Consider the following 20880-nt stretch of genomic DNA (forward strand, 5'->3'; position numbering starts at 1 on the left):
ACAGTCCTCGGTTTTGATCACTGTCACATCACTATCAGTAGCTATAGATCTTCTTTGCCATTGATAGTCATTAGATATAGACCTCCTTAGCCACTGGAAGTCTTTTGCTACATCTTTCCTTATCCATTTATACTCACATGTTTAGTAGTTTATACATTGATATAGATAGAAGTTGGTGCTTTTCCTTCATTTAGTAGTTGATGACTCAGTTCATTTAATTTGAGTTGGAAGGCACAATGCAAGCATTGTGTTTTATGAATGTTTGGTTTAGCAATGAAACTACTTTATTGCTAATTTTGATGCAAGCAACTCAAACAATTTGAGCTTCTTGATTATAAAGAAATTTTTGATATTTAAAGAAGAATTTAGTCTGAACTGAGTTTTGGCATTTTCTTCTGAAAAATAGAAGATGTTTCAAGTGATGTGCTCTCAGTTTTGCAAGTAAGTGGTTCACAGTAAACTCCATTGGTTTGTGAAGTAATTCCATGAGATAAATAAAAATGTTCAATTGGATCTCTGGTATCTTTGAGGGATACAACTAGTAAATGCACTCATGAATTAAATACTAGTTGGTTTAGCCTAGAGAGGCTTAAAGTATCACTCAACTCACTGATTCTATTTTTTGACTAGTGAATCTTTGTAATCTGATCACTTATGTTAAAGGATGAGATCAAAAGGTGGTTAATAACTTGTGGGATGCCTTAATGTTACTCTTTTAAAGTCAAGTTATTTACTTATGATAATCATAAGTGAAAATAAAAAATTTTAGTTCAATATTCTTTTAAGAATTAAACTGATAAAACAATGTTGATTGTCGTATATATTTTAAATGCTATTTATCTGTGACACCACTCAAGAATCATATGTCAGAATCTGATCGGTTATTTTGTCATAACATCTAAGATCGACACTGAAAATATTTATCAAGTATTTTAAATCATGTATACTTTACTAATCTAGTTATCATTTCTAAGAATTTGTCAGATTAGTTAAGATCAAATACTGATACATGTGGAATAATAAGTCATCTTTAAATTATAGAATTAACAACAATTAGAGTAAACACTGAGATGAACAGGTTTACACACTAGTTGATGCAAGAGGATAGACAGAGTTAATTCCAGATATGATCATGTTTAAACAAGTAATTTGAATAAACAAAAATAATACTAGTACTGAACTAGAGAGTTATGACAACCACACATAAAGAAGAAGATAATTCATATTGAAATTAAGATTTTTCATTACAAAATGTTTGAAATATTAAGAGAATGAAATGAATCTTAATTTGCGGGTCCTTCTTTGTTTCCTTCTTCTTTCTGTTGTCCACAAACATAATGGCCACTCAGATGATTCGTTCTTGTTCATGCAGTTTCGCCTTCTCTCTTGCCAAGTATTTAATAAAGTTAGGATCTCATGTTTGTCATATATATTAATTCAACCATTCTTGTTCTCTTAGTTATAATTGTTAGTTTAATTCTTAGTTATAAATAATCTCAACTTTTTATTTATCTTAGCATTGGATAATAACCATATCATTGTTGCATAGGTGCATATTCTTAAATTAACCAAAGAGTCTTTGTGGGAACGAATTTGATCTAAATCGTATACTACTTGCGAACGTGTATACTTGCGTGTATTATTAGCGCGTGTTAACGTCCTAACAAGTTTTTGGCGCCGCTGCCGGGGACTCGGTGTTAATTTTTAGTTTATGTGCTTATCATCAGTGATCGTTAAAGTTCACTGACTCGGACTCTTTTACTTTCATAGTTTACTTGTTGTGTTTCAGGTACTCATTACAATAGGAGATCCAACAGCACGAACGAAAGCCTTGATGGATTTTTCTCAACCCAAGATCAATGACATTTAGTCTAGCATTGTCAGACCAACCATCTCGGCTAATACTTTTGAAATCAATTCTAGCACGATTCAATGGGTGCAGAATTCAATCCAGTTTGGGAGTTCTCCAACGAAAGATCCCAATATGCACATTAGGGATTTCATTGAGATCTACGACACCTTCAAGTTCAACGGTGTTTCTGAAGATGCTGTGAAGCTGAGACTATTCCCATTCTCTCTGAGGGACAAGGCTAAGAGCTAGTTACACTCTCTACCAGCTGGTTCGATTACTACTTGGGAAGATCCTGCTCAAAAGTTTCTCACTAAATTCTTCTCTATGGCAAAGACAGGTGCAATCAGGAATGCTATTCCTCAATTTGTGTAGCAATTAGGAGAATCTTTATATGAAGCTTGGGAGCGCTACAAGGAGATGCTTAGGAAGTGTCATCATCATGGAATGCCTGATTGGATGATCATCAATTGTTTTTATAATGGTTTGCGAGCACAGTCCAGACTCATGCTCGATGCAGCATCAAGTGGAGCTTTATGGGCTAAGAGCTACGATGAAGCTTATGATCTAATTGAACTGATGGTTGCTAATGAATATCAGTATCCAACTCAGAGATTTCCACAGGGCAAGGAAGCAAGATTTCTTCAAGTGGATACAGCTACGGCTATCACTGCTCAACTAAAGGAGCTATCTTTGAAGATCGATTCTCTGGCTAACTATGGTGTTAACCAGATAACCAGTATTTGTGAGCTATGTGCAGGTTCACATGCGACGGAGCAATGCACTATATCTAGTGAATCAGCTCAGTTATGAGCAACTTTTAGAGATCGCAGCAACCAGTTCCAGACACTTATCATCCTGACAAATGGAATCATCCTAACTTCAGATGGAGCAACAATCAGAATGCGATACAACAGCCGTTCCAGCCGTTTGGAAATGAGTAATTCAATCTTCCTGGTTTTCAACAACAATTTGTACCAAGACAATAACTCTAACTTCAACAATAAACTCATGGAGATGTAGGTCAATATTCGAATGAAATATCTGAATTGGAGGAGTTGAGGCTTATGTGCAAAAACCAGGCTCTTATATTCCAAAGCCATGCCGTTTCTATCAAGACTCCGGAGAACCAAATAGGGAAAATTGCTAATGCCTTATTGAATCGACCACCAGGAACGCTTCCTAGTGATACAGAAGCCAATCCATGCAAGAGGAAAGTTGAAGAATAGGTGAATGCCATCACCTTGAGGTCTGGAAAGGTCACAAGCCCCCAAATTCAGCAAAACGAAGAGCCTGAAAAATCTTAATTTTCAGAAAAATGCAGTTGTGGCTGAAAAGGTGGTGCAGAAGGATGTCGAGGTGGAATCAAGGAAGAAAACTGTTGAACACACTCCTCTTGAGGGTAATACAGGGGAGAAACAGGTCTATCCTCCACCTCCTTTTCCTAAAAGCCTGTAGAAGCAGAAGTTGGATAAGAAATTTGCTAAGTTTCTAGAGGTTTTCAAGAAACTTCATATCAACATACCTTTCGCTGAAGCTCTTGAACATATGCCTAGCTATGCAAAGTTTATGAAAGGTGTTCTCTCTCGGATATTGAAGCTCGATGACTTAGAGACCATTGCTCTAACGGAGGAATGCAGTGTTGTGCTACAACAGAAGTTGCCTCCGAAGCTTAAAGATCCTGGAAGCTTCACTATTTCTTGCACCATCGGAAACTTGTCATTCGACAAGTGTTTATGTGATTTGGGAGCTACTATTAATCTGATGTCCTTGTCTACCTTCAAGAAGCTTGGTCTACCTGATCCGAAGCCGACATACATGTCATTACAATTAGCTGATCGTTCCATCGCTTATCCACGAGGTATAGTGGAGGATATCTTGGTCAAGGTGGATAAACTCATCTTCCCTGCTGAGTTTGTAATTCTTGACTTTGAGGAGGATAAGAAGATTCCCATCATCTCAGGAAGACCATTCCTAGCTACAGGCCGAACTATGATCGATATGCAAAAAGGAGAGCTTACGATGAAGGTTCATGATCAGAAGGTCACTTTTAATTTGTTCAAGGCAATGAAGTTACCCACAGCTAAAGAGCAGTGCTTTAAAGAAGAGCGGGTCGACTCTATCGTGAATTCGGAGCTTGAGCAATTGCCAAAGTCAGATACCTTAGAGAGATCCTTAATAGAGGAATCAGTTATTAAAGATGAAGAAGGAGCAGAGCAAATGTAGGTTTTGAATGCACCTCCGTGGAAGAGGAAGTTGGATATACCATTCGATTCTCTTGGGTTAGCAGAACTAAAAATTTCTCAGGAGCGTTTTGAACCATCTATTGAAGAAGCTCCCACACTTGAGCTCGATCGACTGCCAGATCACTTGAGTTATTCATTCTTAGGTGCACCCCATGATAAGGGGTTGGGATATATTTTTGATGATGTAGAGAGTGGCTGGACGGATCTTCCCATGCCTACAAAGGGTTCTTCTCATGCGCAAGGTAGTAGATAGGACTGGTGTTGGTGATGAGCAGTATAGGCGAGTGACTAGGCGTATGGTGGCCATGTACGACATTCACCGTCGTTTTGATGCATATTTGACACAGGCTTTGGGCACTATTTTCCGAGCCACTGGTGTCGAGGTTGATTGGCCACCTGATCCTCTACCCGAGGATGGTGATCTTTCCTGATAACTAGGTATGCCTGAAATCCTTATTATTACCTTTAATGAGGACATTAAAAATTTTAAGTTTGGGGGTGATAATGTAAGGATTAGTGTGTGTGTGTCCATATGGTTCATATAGATTCATATTGCATGTTTAGTTATAGTTCATTCATATTTTTGCATGATTGTTTATTTAGTACATATTTGCTGCATTTTTATTTGTGTTATTATGTGAGTCCATGTAGTTACATTTGCATGCATATAACATGATCCCTTAGGTTGAGCTATTTCTGATTAATTAGTTGATGTTGATGTGAATGTAGTGATGACGAATAAAGGGATGTTTAAGTCCTAATGAATTGATTTGCATGCCAGAAACAAATATTTACACAAAGTCTTATAGGGTTGCTTTTAATCTAGATCATGATCATACATGTTTGTTGTTGAGATTTAATCATTTGGTTATATTTAGAATTTGTGATATTCTCATAATGACGCTGATTTTTAAACGGGAGGAAAGTAGGATTTCATTACTAGTTATGAATAAGGCTAGGCGTCAAATGGCTAATAGTCGGCTCATATTTTTATGAGTAGTCTAGGGTTGAATGAGATGGAGCGAAACACACTCATTCAGAAATTGTTGAAAACAAAAGAAAAGAAAAAAAAGGTATGTGTTTATGCATAATTGATCAAGAGTGAGCTATTTAATACTCGAGTTATTAAGTTCTTAGGGGACTTTATGCCTAGTGACCTAAGGCTTTTCATAGTCTGGGATCCGCTAACCTAACGCTCGCTACATGGGTATTATTGTATAAGTCTTTTGGGACCTCATTCATTACGCGGTCATATAAGCATCTTTGTTATGTGTTCAATAATAGCATGAATCCTTGTATAACTCTAGTAGAAAGGAGGTGTTGTGAGTCATTATGCGTTTAACGTCTATTTTGGTTATAAACTTGTGATTGTTTTGATGAAAGATAAGTTATGGTTATTGATCTAGTTTCGAGAGTATATATGTTAAGCATCCACACACGCACGTTCGGGTTTGTGAGTTGATTTGTGAGATTTATTCGAACTCTATTTTGAGTCATTGTATTCTTAGAGGCATTCGCTTGTTAGTTGGTTATGGTTATTCTGAGGGGATCGATTGCATTATCATTTAGTTGCATTCACGTAGTTGCATTCATGCATTAGGTTTGTTTTATAATTTGAGTCTGTTTATGCTTGAGGACAAGCATTGATTCAAGTTTGGGGGTGTGATAAGTGGATTTTATATCTACTTGGAACGCTTCATTTCAGGCTTAATGTAATAACCCCAATTTTTGGAAAATTTTTGAAACCCTTATGAATAGTGTTTTTGCTGAATGAGAAAACTTTTCATGCCACACTATGTAGGGTTTCTGTTATTGATCTTCTGGGATATTATTAGTACTCTATATGTTATATAAGTGTATGAAAAGATCGTCAGAATCCAATTCCGAACACTTTGGTTTTTCCCGGAAATCCACTAGATACGGAAAGAATTGAGTATAAGGTAACAGGATAAAAAGGATTTAAATTAAAGGATTATAAGAGAGGATCATAAAAGGAATATAATATATTGAGAAAGATTAAGGGAACCTAAGTAATAAGATCCCGGGTATGATCCCTCAAACGATAAACGAAAACGAAAGTTAAGTGAACCGTATAACAGATCAGCGGTCATTAGGCAAACAATTAGGAAGTTAATCAAAGAGATTAGAGGGGATGATGTCATCCAACCAATGAGAAGAGGACAAAGAGGGGAGGATGACATCACATGATGACATAAGCATGACATAGGAAGGAAGGAGATGTGGTTGAATGATAACCACACAAAATCAAGGTTAATTAGGTAATTAACCTAAAACAAATCAAAATTCAACCAACCAAGCCAATCATTTCATTTTTCACCAAACAAAACACAAAATATTTCTCTTCACCAAGAACCTGCTCTCGGCTTTTTACACTTTCAAAGAAAAGAAATTTCAAAATCCAAGATCCAAGCTTCCTAAATTGGTAAGATAATTCTCTAGTATTCCTTATGCATAGTTATGGTTATATTATGAGTTTAAGCCTCCAATTCATTCTCTATCTTCTCCAAGAAACCAATGAAGAAGACAATGAATAGTGATTTCAAGGTTTTTAACTTGATTTTTCGTGCTTTTCCTTTAAGATCCAAGCATTCCTAAGACTCCTCAAGGCTTCCTAAGGCTTCCTAGCTACTCACACCACTTCAAGGAAGGTATATCATCTCCAAACCCTAGCTTTACTTTGTATATTAGGATGATTTTGGTTGATATGGTATTAGAGTAGCTTAGTGATTGTTGGTTTAAGAGTTGGGTTGGAATGGTGGTGAATGGATTGTTGAAATCTTATGATTTGGTTAAAGAATGTAGTATAGTTTAAATTCAAGTTTTAAGATTAAGTAAATTGATTATAATGAGTTGATTTGGGGCTGCTGTAATGTAGTTTGGATGGAGTTTTGATTGGGTTGTGAATTGGGGTTGAATTGTGGTGGATTTGGAATGGTTTAAATTTGGGAAATCGCGTAAACATAGCCGTCGTAATGTCCGATTTACTTTAGACTACTTTTGTACATAACATTAGGACCCGAGAACTCCCTGCTAGGTTTTGACCATTGCCATGTTTAGATAGTTCATGTTACGAGCTTTGTTTTGATATGTGGTTCGTTTGATTCTGATGTACGGTTTAGGAGAAACGGCCGTTTTAAGTAACGATGTTTCGCGAACGAACCATTACCCCTCGCCTTACTTTGAAACATAGGTTAAAGACCTTAAAGGGTTAATTAATGTATGAAAACATTATGTTAAGTGTGTTAGGCAGTTGGTAAGACACTCGCGAAGGAATCGCCTTAAAACTCGTAATGGTTAAATTATTTAAAATGGTGGAGCCGAGGGTACTCGAGTGACTTAAGAGAATCAGTAAGCGCAAAACGAGCGTTAGAGTCTGAGTTGGTTAGAGTATAGATTTACAAGTGACTTTGGTTTAATTCTAACTTACTTGTTGTTTATAGGTTACCAGACTCGTCCCGAGCCATTCGTAACCCCCAGTCGCTCAGGCAAGTTTTCTATCCGTTATACTGTTGTTGTGATGTATACACTTGTATATGCATTATCTTGTGATAGATGCATGATGGTTAAATTAGCAAATTCTTGCGATATATTGTAGCATGTGATATGGTACATATGCATGCCTGTTTCATATTTTTGCCATATATATTTGTTGGTTCAGTTGATAATATTTATGCTAGAGAATAGCGGTAAATTGCATATACCCTTAGTATAGGGACCCAAAGGTGAAAACATTTTCTAAAACCGGGAGTCGAGGATCACGAGTAGATTTTATATATATATATATATATATATTTATATATATATGGTTATAGTTTTCAAAACTACTAATCGAATAAGGTTTATTCGATAACTTTATTTTATTTAATGAATATTATTTCGAATATTCATTCGAGGGCTTATGACTCAGCTTATTTATTTATTGAGTATTATTTCGAATATTCATTCGAGGGCTTATGACTCAGCGTATTTTATTTATTGAATATTATTTGAATATTCATTTGAGGATCTATGACTCCGATTATTTGCTAAGATATATTCTTTATTTTATTAAAGAATAAGGTGTCGATAATCAAACTTATTTTTGATTATTCAAATAAAGATAGTACTTTCGTATAAATATATCTTTGGTTATTTAATATTCATTTCAAGTATAAGTTTTAAAACTTCTACTTCAATTATTTTTATAAAGATTATTCTTTATGGGAATATTATTTAAATAATAATATTCAGATATTTTCTAATATATTGGGACTGATTTATTTTGTTAAATCAGCATCACTCCGAACATTCTCAAAAATGTTTTGCGAGTCTTCAAAATGATTTTTAAAAGTTAGAGCGGATCCCAAAACTCATTTTTATATTTAAGATCCTCCTTTCGAAGGGGATTTAAATACTCGCTCTAAACCTGAGGGATCCGGCTCTGTGGTGTGTTTTATATTCGCAACAAGGTTGCTGTCTTGATAAAAGAATTTTGATTACTTACCCAATACTCGGGAAGTAAAATTCTTGGAACAAGTTAATCCATTAACAGGCATCGCCTGGGAAATATCGGTGAGTTTTCCTTTCCAACTAGATACGACTTCTTAGTGGAGCCGTATCAACAAGTTTCTACTTGGGGAAAGGGGGGACGAGCTTTACGTTTCAGAGTCATGGATTTCATCTGAACTAGGAGTGGTGTAAGTGGTCGAGTGGTGCCGGCCCAGCCTTATTATATTGGCCTGGAAGTTCCGCTAAGGCGGTCCATTCCTTAGGAGTTCAGTGTTCGGTTGACAAGTAAATCTGACAGGTTCTCCTCTACATGTAGAAAATGATGGGGTTGTACTACTACGACTGATCATCGTAAGTGGTCTTCCTGGCGCGGCAAACTCCCGTAATGAGTTCATCATCCAATTGGATATTTCTGCAACACTACCCAGAGCACTTCGATAGAAAGGCTACGATTGGGCGATTGTTGAGTGTTGGCAGGGTCGAGTTTTCAAAATGATGTTTGCATCAAATGAAGTATCTCGTAACTTCATTTTATTTTGATGATATTGTAAAGATTGATTCTATACAAGTTTTGTCTTGTAGCTTAATCTATGGGATGGACTAATTATAACTTGAACGGTAGTAGTTCAAGTAGTATTCGGAAAAGATATAAGTATATTGGAGTATCTTGTAACTTCATCTTTTAAACTTATATCTAGTAAATGATTATCTTATGCATGACAAAGATTTTTAGAAAAACGTTGAGACAAGGTTAGATATATGAGATCACCTTGCAACTATATTTTTTTACAGTTACAAACTGGAACTCTGTGTATATTATGCATGGAAGAGGACTTCCAAGATTTTGAAAAGTATATATACATATATACTGAATATTTTGCGACTTCATCGCATTAAGATATCAAACTTGGTTCATTTCTTTTGACCAAGACTTTCATGAGTACTATGAGAAGGCTCATATATTGTTAATCATTATACATATTATTTCAGTGGGCTTGTTGCTCACCCTTGCTTTCTTCTTTCATCACACAACAACAGATAGAAAAGATGAACAAGACCAAGCTCCCGATTCGCAAGCGATTAGGAAATGTTCCGCAGTTTCCTATAGGCGTTGATGTCGCTGTAGCTGAGGTAGGAACTACCAATAGGCTAGGCTTTCAACTTTTGATGTACCAGACTTATGTATCTTTATCAATTGTAATAATGGCAAAGAAATGTAAATTTATTCAGAAACCCGTTTAAGGTGTATTGGCATATAATTGTGGAATAAAACGACTTGTGATTATTTTTGGATATTCATCTCTGAGACTATAACTTGTGGTGTGTGTGTTTATTGTGGGGTCACAGTACAGAGTAGTTGATTATTTATTAAGATTGGGTGTTATTAAGGGAAATGGAACTCGTGACAACCCGGATCCCCGACCCCGGATTTGGGGTGTTACAGAAGTGGTATCAGAGCTAAGCGTTATAAACCTCAGAGATGATGTGACGTTAAGATAATAAGTTCACTAAGATAATAAGAACTCTTGCCAAGTTCATAGTCAGGCTACCTAACGTAGTACTGACAGTTAAAACCCTTACGGGAACCCTTATAAATATCGTGATAGTAACATAGTTCGTTCTCGTATAGGGCAGCGGGGCACCGAACCCTGAGGTTCAGGAGCATCAGCATGAGGATGTTTTATTACAAGTTGGAGATCAAATTGTGAATCCGATGGAGTACCCTAATGAGGGACCGGATGAGATTCATATTGAGAATGTTGTGGTTGAGGATGTTATTCCGGAAAGGATTGTGGCTGAGGAGGATCTCATGGAGGATCCTGATGAGAATGAAGAGAGGACCGCTGAGGAATTGATGACTGTAGTCAGAGCGACTACCAGAGCAAGAATGGCCACGAGGGTGGCACTAGAGGATGAAGAGTTACCAAGGGCACAAAGGTTAATGAGGGCAGAAGGAGTGGGGCCTTCCACGACCCCAATTATACCAGTATCAGACCCTCTTCCAGAGGTTCCTGTAGACATCCATGAGGTTCCACCAATTTTTGTTCCCTCCCCTGTACAGAGCCCAGCACATACTGAGGAAATGCCACCTTTATCTCCTGCACCATTGTCACCTGATACCATGCTTGGTTATCTGTTTGGATCTCCTGGGCCTGCGCCACCTGCACCCCATGGACTGCTAGATGCTACCACTCAGGCTTCTCTTATCGCCAATTATCACATGACTTTGGGTGGCCTGTCCGAGGCCCGTAATGTTAGAAGTGATCTGTTGGATCGACTTACTGCACCAAGGATTGAGGGCGGGGTACTTCCGGCAGGATTAGCTCATAGCATGGAAAGGATTGAGGCTACCACCCGTGTTACAGCTAGAGGCCATCTTGAGGGTCAGATTGTTCCAGCTCTACTTGCAACTATCTTAGACCTCATCACCTCTGTGATGGAGTAGGTTAGGGATGTCGTGCGTGCCGGCATTTCTTGATCCATGGTAGTGTGCAGAGCCAGAGCAATCAGGCAAGGGTTTCATGTAGCACCGCTTTTGGAGGATTAGCCTAAGTTATGAATGATTAGTTTTAATGACTAGATGATTAGCTATGGTAGTACTTTTGGGATAGAAGCGATCAGATCACATGATGTAATTCTCTTTAATATGTTCAATTGTTGTACCCTCGAACCAATGGTTATGTATATATTCGTTAATTTCAGTTCAGATCAGTTCGTGGTGATAAGTTCATATTGTTAATTGCACTATTAACACTTAAGAGGGTGCCATGAAGTTTATAGAACTTGAGAATTCATAATTTGCAATCGTGCAAGGACTGAACGAGGGAAAGACTTAAGCAAAGTAAGTAAGACAAATATCCAGAGATTCTCAAAAATTTTCCAAGTAATATGCCCCCACAAGGAATAAGATTAGGGGCAAACCTTGAATGTGATAATCTGGGAGGTCGCAATTAAGATATAAGGAACCCAGAATATAATAAAGTGGAAAATGAGGATTTTAAATTTAAAGATGACCCCAATTATGGGGAGTAGGAAGAAATATTTAGACTGAGAAAACAGAAGTCGAGCGAGATAGGGAGACCCAAGACGGTACTCCTATACGGAAATTCATGGACCTGTCTAAACAGAACTTATACTTTATTCCCAACCACCACCTTGAGGGAAACAATGTAGTGGGAAATTCTTTCAGGACCTTTAAGTCGCTAAACTCTCAGAGTTCCAAGGAACGAGCTGACCCAGCCGAGGCAAGAGCCTGGCTAAAGGAAATAGAGGAATCATTTGAGATTCTGAATGATTGACGAATCACAAAAGACTATTTTTGTCACATACCCTCCTAAGAGAGAGACCATCCACTGGTGAAAGACCAAGAAAGGCAGAGCAAGAGGTTATGATAAACTGATTTAAGTTCAGTCAATTGTTTTCGGGAAAGTAATTCCCAAAGATAAGGAGATAGTGTAAAAGCTTTGGAGCTAGAACAAAAGCGGATAAGTATGATGAATTATGAATCTAAGTTGTAAAAGTTGTCAAGATTCGTTCTGAGGACACGAATCCAGAATGACGGGATGTTTGAAATCAATACTTATGTTATGTTGGTTCATGAAATAATGATAAGAGAAAGGAAAATAAAAAAAACTGAAGTGGAAAGGAATATAAAGGCAATAGAGTTTGAGAAATGATAAGGGAGTTGGGTATGAGGAAACCCTAAAGACTCGTAGCAATAGAAATAGAAAAGTATGTACTCGTCAGGATGAGGGTGATTCACCATGAGTTAAAGTTGATGATTGAAGGAATAAGAGATACATATATTTTATCCCCTGTAAGTTGGGAGGATTCGAGGAAACCTTGAGATAGTTCGAAGGATAAATAATGAGACGAGGATAGACTGAGGAGACAAGAAAGTAAGAAATTAGGAAAAATTGGATGAAGGAAGTGACCTTCAAGAATGTGAAGTGTAAGACCGATGGCTTGATACCCAGAAAGGGAGACGCCATGTATGAAAGATATCCCAACATTGAGGTGACTGTTGAGATAAACAACAAAAGTAAATAAGGAATTATTAAGAAGAGGTTCACGTTGAACACGACCAATATCTTCCAGAACATCCTTGTTATCGTTACCAAATTAGGCAAGAAAAGCGGATAGCCGTTGTTATCTTTTGGAGGCCATATTGATTGACCTCATTTTGAATACAGATGTTATTGTGAAACTAGGCATATACTATCGAGGTGGGAATGATTGAATAAGACACCCTTATCAGGGATATATGACTTGATTTATCCCTGGGAGGATGCATGTACCTTTTTAAAGGTGGAATTAAGGATAGAACATCGGTAACTTAAAACGAATCCTAGGGGAATGCATAAAGGCTGGCATTTCACCCTTAATAGGGACATCATGAGTTTTGACAGTATGAATTGGAAAGGATTAAGGTAATAACAACCTTTTAGAATCAGTGGAGAAATTTTTTCAGAAGTATATAGATAATGATTCTGGTATTAATAAATGGTATCTTGATATGCCCTGTATCTAGGGAATACATGAGGAACGATTCAAGGATAACCTTAGAGGTTTTACAAGGAGAAAGGTAATATTCAAAATTCTCAAGAATAGAAATGTTGATAAAGGAAATATGACGTAATTATAATGATGCCAAGTGGGGCACGTGTTAAACCACGAGAAGGTATGGATCGAACCAGTAATGGTCAAAATTGTTCAGGGCAATTAGGACTTAAGATAAAAGATGTTCTAATTATGATTGAGAGTCAGTCATGACAGTGATTAACCTCTAAAGACTGAGGCAATAACTTATGGAAAAATGGGGATTTTTTTTTACTCATCAGATTTTATGGAAAACATCTTCACATAAGCTGTGATTGAAATGAGGTAGAAAATTTATTTGGAGGTGGTTAAAATGACATTGACTGTAAGGAAATTTTACTATCAGGAAAGGCCAAAGAGGTGGCCGACACTTTAAAGGTAAAAGGATAATTATCGGCGCTCGTGCCAGAAGAATACAATGATAATGGTTAAAGCCGTGAAGATGGTTTTAGGGTTTGGAAGATTGACATTCCTTCTGATGACTGTGCAATACCCAACCGTAATAGTAGTTGGTAAAGGTTTAATTCGTGTAATCGCCATGAGCGGGCTATCTGTCTTAGAAGGTCCTATCTTGAGAGTAATCCAGGACCATATTTCAAAAAAGGACTAAATGAACCTTTGAGTTAAGTCTTCAATTGAAGGCATACGATTAAGAATGGTATTAACCTGCTATCGTTGCTTTGATTGAAACTCTTCTGCAATTTTATCTACTTCATGTCGTGAAAGTACGTCAAGTTCAGGAGTGTTCTTCATGAATCATGAATGGTGATCATGTTACCTCCTTAGAAGAATTAGATACGAGATGTATGGACTCCGTATGGTTAGCTATTAAGACTTCATGGAAAATGAATGACTACAGTAGGTCAGTGGTGGACCATAGTAAGGCAGCAATGATTCTGCGAGTAATGAGCTGATTACAACCGTGAGAGTTGTATTGGAATGGGTGTTGAGATTGAGTACCACTAATCGGGTCGTGGGAGTGTATAAGTTATCATTGATAGACTAATTAAGTAGAGTATCTACCTATTGAATATTATTCTTTCTTATCAATAGAGAGTCGTATTACTATACGAGGAAGGTTGCAGTGCAAGCATAGAATTCTATTAACGATGATGTATAAAATGAGATTCCAGATTCGATTTTCGATGTCAAGGGAGTTTCATAGGTGATTGAGTATAAGCTCGAGGAAGAGCATGGGTCCGTAGAATGATGGGTAGAATAATAAATATTTAGGCATGTGAAATACGATTCTAAAATACTTGATGTTGATATAAATACATATATGTTTTGTTCTCCTATGACAGACCTCTATAGTTCAGAGGTAGATTCCAAGCCAGATATTTTATGACAATAAATTTTTTTACGTATATACAATTCTCTTCAGTTCATTCTTTTCTCTTCTTTTCATTTCATATAAACTGAGAAGAACAACCCTTCCAGAAGGGGAGGTATTGCCGAATGACTATCTATCTGTGTGATAGAAGCCGAGTAGGATACCAGCTATTGTTTAATTGCTTGTCAAGTACTAAAGGATGGCCACCTTCTGTACTAACTATGTGATATAACAAGTGTTCATGATCATAGTGATCTCTCAATAAGTTCTTTTACTTCTATATGATTGATCAAACCTTGGAAAATGGAAACAGCTGAGAAAGGAGTAGTAAAGTTATGGTGGTAGTCAGAATGGAAGCACATTCGTGATACTAAGGTTGACGTGGTTATTAAAAGGTTATAGAACGCTAACGAGCAAAAGTATAACCAGTATAATATTAGGAACGGAAGGTAGTAGCGATTACGAACTGGAAAAGAATGGGTATTGAGAAGCAAAAGCTATAATGCTAGAAGCTATGATGGGAGCCGGTGCAATAGACTTGAAAGAATTTAGAATGATCACTTAACGCGGATTAAGTTATCTTACGAAAATAGAGCATATGTCATTATCGAGATGTCGCTTTATGAGATCCTTGAGGAAAGACAATGTCGATCTCCCTTATGTTAGGATGAAGTTGTAGAGCGCAAGATGCTCGGACCAGCAGTGGTCCGAAGGACCAAGGATTTAATAGATTTAATCAGAGGACGGCTGGTAGTAGCCCAAGATGGACATAAGAAGTATGTTGATTTGACACGAAAGGACAAAGAATAGGAAGTAGGGGACCTATTGTTATTAAAGGTATTCCCTTGGAAACCCTTGGAAAGGATTGATGAGATTCGGAAAGAAAGGAAAGCTAAGTCCACAATTTGTCGGACCCTTGGATATATTAAGAAGTATTGGGAAGTTAGCATATGAGCTAGCCTTACCCCAGAACATGTAGCAAGTCATAACGTGTTTCACGTATCAATGTTAAGGAAGTGTAATTCGGATGCCAGATAAATAGGGGCATATGAGCGCATAGACATGCAACCAGACGTAACCTATATGGAGCAACCAGGAAGGGTTATAGAGTGAAAAGGAACAAGTGCTTAAGAGAAGGGTTATCAAACTAGGCGGAGTTTGGTGGTAGGACCACAATGTGGGAAAATTTACTTGAGAGTTAGAAAGTGTAATGCTAAGAGAGTATCCCTATTCATTTTCTATCTGATTCCGGGACGGAATCCTTTTAAGGAGGGGAGACTGTAATAACCCCAATTTTTGGAAAATTTTTGAAACCCTTATGAATAGTGTTTTTGCTGAATGAGAAAACTTTTCATGCCACACTATGTAGGGTTTCTGTTATTGATCTTCTGGGATATTATTAGTACTCTATGTGGTATATAAGTGTATGAAAAGATCGTCAGAATCCAATTCCGAACACTTTGGTTTTTCCCGGAAATCCACTAGATACGGAAAGAATTGAGTATAAGGTAACAGGATAAAAAGGATTTAAATTAAAGGATTATAAGAGAGGATCATAAAAGGAATATGATATATTGAGAAAGGTTAAGGGAACCTAAGTAATAAGATCCCGGGTATGATCCCTCAAACGATAAACGAAAACGAAAGTTAAGTGAACCGTATAACAGATCAGCGGTCATTAGGCAAATAATTAGTAAGTTAATCAAAGAGATTAGAGGGGATGATGTCATCCAACCAATGAGAAGAGGACAAAGAGGGGAGGATGACATCACATGATGACATAAGCATGACATAGGGAGGAAGGAGATGTGGTTGAATGATAACCACACAAAATCAAGGTTAATTAGGTAATTAACCTAAAACAAATGAAAATTCAACCAACCAAGCCAATCATTTCATTTTTCACCAAACAAAACACAAAATATTTCTCTTCACCAAGAACTTGCTCTCGGCTTTTTACACTTTCAAAGAAAAGAAATTTCAAAATCCAAGATCCAAGCTTCCTAAATTGGTAAGATAATTCTCTAGTATTCCTTATTTATAGTTATGGTTATATTATGAGTTTAAGCCTCCAATTCATTCTCTGTCTTCTCCAAGAAACCAATGAAGAAGACAATGAATAGTGATTTCAAGGTTTTTAACTTGATTTTTCTTGTTTTTCCTTTAAGATCCAAGCAATCCTAAGACTCCTCAAGGCTTCCTAAGGCTTCCTAGCTACTCACACCACTTCAAGGAAGGTATATCATCTCCAAACCCTAGCTTTACTTTGTATATTAGGATGATTTTGGTTGATATGGCATTAGAGTAGCTTAGTGATTGTTGGTTTAAGAGTTGGGTTGGAATGGTGGTGAATGGATTGTTGAAATCTTATGATTTGGTTAAAGAATGTAGTATAATTTAAATTCAAGTTTTAAGATTAAGTAAATTGATTATAATGAGTTGATTTGGGGCTGTTGTAATGTAGTTTGGATGGAGTTTTGATTGGGTTGTGAATTGGGGTTGAATTGTGGTGGATTTGGAATGGTTTAAATTTGGGAAATCGCGTAAACATAGCCGTCGTAATGTCCGATTTACTTTAGACTACTTTTGTACATAACATTAGGACCCGAGAACTCCCTGCTAGGTTTTGACCATTACCATTTTTAGATAGTTCATGTTACGAGCTTCGTTTTGATATGTGCTTCGTTTGATTCCGATGTACGGTTTAGGAGAAATGACCGTTTTAAGTAACGACGTTTCGCGAACGAACCATTACCCCTCGCCTTACTTTGAAACATAGGTTAAAGACCTTAAAGGGTTAATTAATGTATGAAACAATTATGTTAAGTGTGTTAGGCAGTTGGTAAGACACTCGCGAAGGAATCGCCTTAAAAATCATAATGGTTAAATTATTAAAAATGGTGGAGCCGAGGGTACTCGAGTGACTTAAGAGAATCAGTAAGCGCAAAATGAGCGTTAGAGTCTGAGTTGGTTAGAGTATAGATTTACAAGTGACTTTGGTTTAATTCCAACTTACTTGTTGTTTATAGGTTACCAGACTCGTCTCGAGCCATTCGTAACCCCCAGTCGCTCAGGCAAGTTTTCTATCCGTTATACTGTTATTGTGATGTATACACTTGTATATGCATTATCTTGTGATAGATGCATGATGGTTAAATTAGCAAATTCTTGCGATATATTGTAGCATGTGATATGGTACATATGCATGCCTTTTTCGTATTCTTGCCATATATATTTGTTGGTTCAGTTGATAATACCTATGCTAGAGAATAGTGGTAAATTGCATATACCCTTAGTATAGGGACCCAAAGGTGAAAACATTTTTTAAAACCGGGAGTCGAGGATCCCGAGTAGATTTTATATATATATATATATTTATATATATATGGTTATAGTTTTCAAAACTACTAATCGAATAAGGTTTATTCGATAACTTTATTTTATTTAATGAATATTATTTCGAATATTCATTCGAGAGCTTATGACTCAGCTTATTTATTTATTGAGTATTATTTCGAATATTCATTCGAGGGCTTATGACTCAGCTTATTTATTTATTGAGTATTATTTCGAATATTCATTCGAGGGCTTATGACTCAGCGTATTTTCTTTATTGAATATTATTTGAATATTCATTTGAGGATCTATGACTCCGATTATTTGCTAAGATATATTCTTTATTTTATTAAAGAATAAGGTGTCGATAATCAAACTTATTTTTGATTATTCAAATAAAGATAGTACTTTCGTATAAGTATATCTTTGGTTATTTAATATCCAACTAGATACGACTTCTTAGTGGAGCTGTATCAACAAGTTTCTACTTGGGGAAAGGGGGGACGAGCTTTACGTTTCAGAGTCATGGATTTCATCTGAACTAGGAGTGGCATAAGTGGTCGAGTGGCGCCGGCCCAGCCTTATTATATTGGCCCATAATGGCCTGGAAGTTCCGCTAAGGCGGTCCATTCCTTAGGAGTTCATTGTTCGGTTGACAAGTAAATCCGACAGGTTCTCCTCTACATGTAGAAAATGGCGGGGTTGTACTACTACGACTGATCATCGTAAGTGGTCTTCCTGGCGCGGCAAACTCCCGTAATGAGTTCATCATCCAATTGGATATTTCTGCAACACTACCCAGAGCACTTCGATAGAAAGGCTATGATTGGGCGATTGTTGAGTGTTGGCAGGGTCGAGTTTTCAAAATGATGTTTGCATCAAATGAAGTATCTCGTAACTTCATTTTATTTTGATGATATTGTAAAGATTGATTCTATACAAGTTTTGTCTTGTAGCTTAATCTATGGGATGGACTAATTATAACTTGAACGGTGGTAGTTTAAGTAGTATTCGGAAAAGATATAAGTATATTGGAGTATCTTGTAACTTCATCTTTTAAACTTATATCTAGTAAATGATTATCTTATGCATGACAAAGATTTTCAGAAAAACGTTGAGACAAGGTTAGATATATGAGATCACCTTGCAACGATATTTTTTTACAGTTACAAACTGGAACTCTGTGTATATTATGCATGGAAGAGGACTTCCAAGATTTTGAAAAGTATATATACATATATACTGAATATTTTGCGACTTCATCGCATTAAGATATCAAACTTGGTTTATTTCTTTTGACCAAGACTTTCATGAGTACTATGAGAAGGCTCATATATTGTTAATCATTATACATATTATTTCGGTGGGCTTGTTGCTCACCCTTGCTTTCTTCTTTCATCACACAACAACAGATAGAAAAGATGAACAGGACCAAGCTCCCGATTCGCAAGCGATTAGGAAACGTTCCGCAGTTTCCTATAGGCGTTGATGTCGCTGTAGCTGAGGTAGGAACTACCAATAGGCTAGGCTTTCAACTTTTGATGTACCAGACTTATGTATCTTTATCAATTGTAATAATGGCAAAGAAATGTAAATTTATTCAGAAACCCATTTAAGGTGTATTGGCATATAATTGTGGAATAAAACGACTTGTGATTATTTTTGGATATTCATCTCTGAGACTATAACTTGTGGTGTGTGTGTTTATTGTGGGGTCACAGTACAAAGTAGTTGATTATTTATTAAGATTGGGTGTTATTAAGGGAAATAAAACTCGTGACAACCCGGATCCCCGACCCCAGATTTGGGGGTGTTACACTTAAGTTGGTATATTTGACTCAAATTGTTGGTATTTTTGATATGTTTTTGTGTTTGTGCATTACAGACGTCAGTTAAATGAAGAAATGAGCTTTTCAAAGAAATATGCTGAAAATATATCAGAATTGGAAGCTTAGGCCATTCTCAAGTGTAGAGAATCTCGTTAGCTTCACGTGGGTAGTTGAATTGCCTAATTCTGACGAGTAGAACTCAAGATACGACCAAAAGAAGAATTGTCAGAATTTTTCCAGGATGTCAGCGCAGCCGCGCCAGAGTTAGCGCGCCCACGCCGCTGAAAACACTATTACAGTGCGGCCGCACCCTGTAGTAGCGCGCCCGCTCCCGGTTTCTGCACCAGAATCCTGATTTTAGTCGAAATTGAAGATTTTGAGAGTTCTGGTCATCCTGGAGCCTATATATACCAATAAAAAGACGTTTTTAACAACAAGGAGACCTTGGAGAGCAATTAGAAGACCTAGAGAGCACGAGAAGGATACGGAGAAGAAGACTTTTATTTTTTTTTATTTAGGCGATACTTGGATGCTTGTTTTCGATGTGTCTTTGAACCCTAGTACGCTTATATTGTTTATTATCATGCTTTCATTGGAACCCATGGTGATCATGAGTTCGATTCTGGGCTAATCGTTATCGTGGGGTTCTAGCGGATTTATTTATGGATTTCTATAGTTAAATTGTTTCGATAACTTAGTGTGTAGTGATTGTATGATAACCTAGTATTGGTTGTGCTTATTCGTCTTATGTGTGTAGCTAAAATATAAGATAGCGTGTTAATCTCTATTGAAGCGACAGTGAATATAGAGGTTTAGAACTTTCCATGCTAGCATGGTTCATGTGTTATTGTTATGCATGATTCGTAGGTAATTTTAACCATCTTACTTGCCATATGTAATCATGATAGATAACTTGCACATTAAATCGTTATGTTTTCAATTCTTATAGACATATAAGGACTAAGCATAATTGGTGTCTATTCAACTTCTATCTCTTTTGTGGATGCTTGGTAATAGGGTATTCGTACAATGAAAGTTGGCATTTACTAGTTTCGTGTTATCAGATTAGTGTCATCACCATTACATGCTAAGGTTAAGAACAAAAAGGTTATTGAATGAAGTATTTAGTGAAGTTAGGATCCCATGTTTGTCATATATATTAATTCAACTATTCTTGTT

The 20880-nt window shown here is 36.8% G+C and overlaps 1 non-coding gene across 1 annotated transcript; it reads right to left on the bottom strand.

The window, feature by feature from the left end:
* Positions 1–2191: 2191 nt before the first annotated feature.
* LOC141663304 (small nucleolar RNA R71) lies at positions 2192–2298 on the bottom strand. The gene has a single exon (XR_012551384.1). It is a non-coding gene; the product is annotated as a small nucleolar RNA R71 (small nucleolar RNA).
* Between the last annotated feature and the right edge of the window lie 18582 nt (positions 2299–20880).

This window comes from Apium graveolens, chromosome 5 (assembly GCF_009905375.1).
Source record: "Apium graveolens cultivar Ventura chromosome 5, ASM990537v1, whole genome shotgun sequence".
Taxonomy (NCBI): Eukaryota; Viridiplantae; Streptophyta; class Magnoliopsida; order Apiales; family Apiaceae; genus Apium; species Apium graveolens.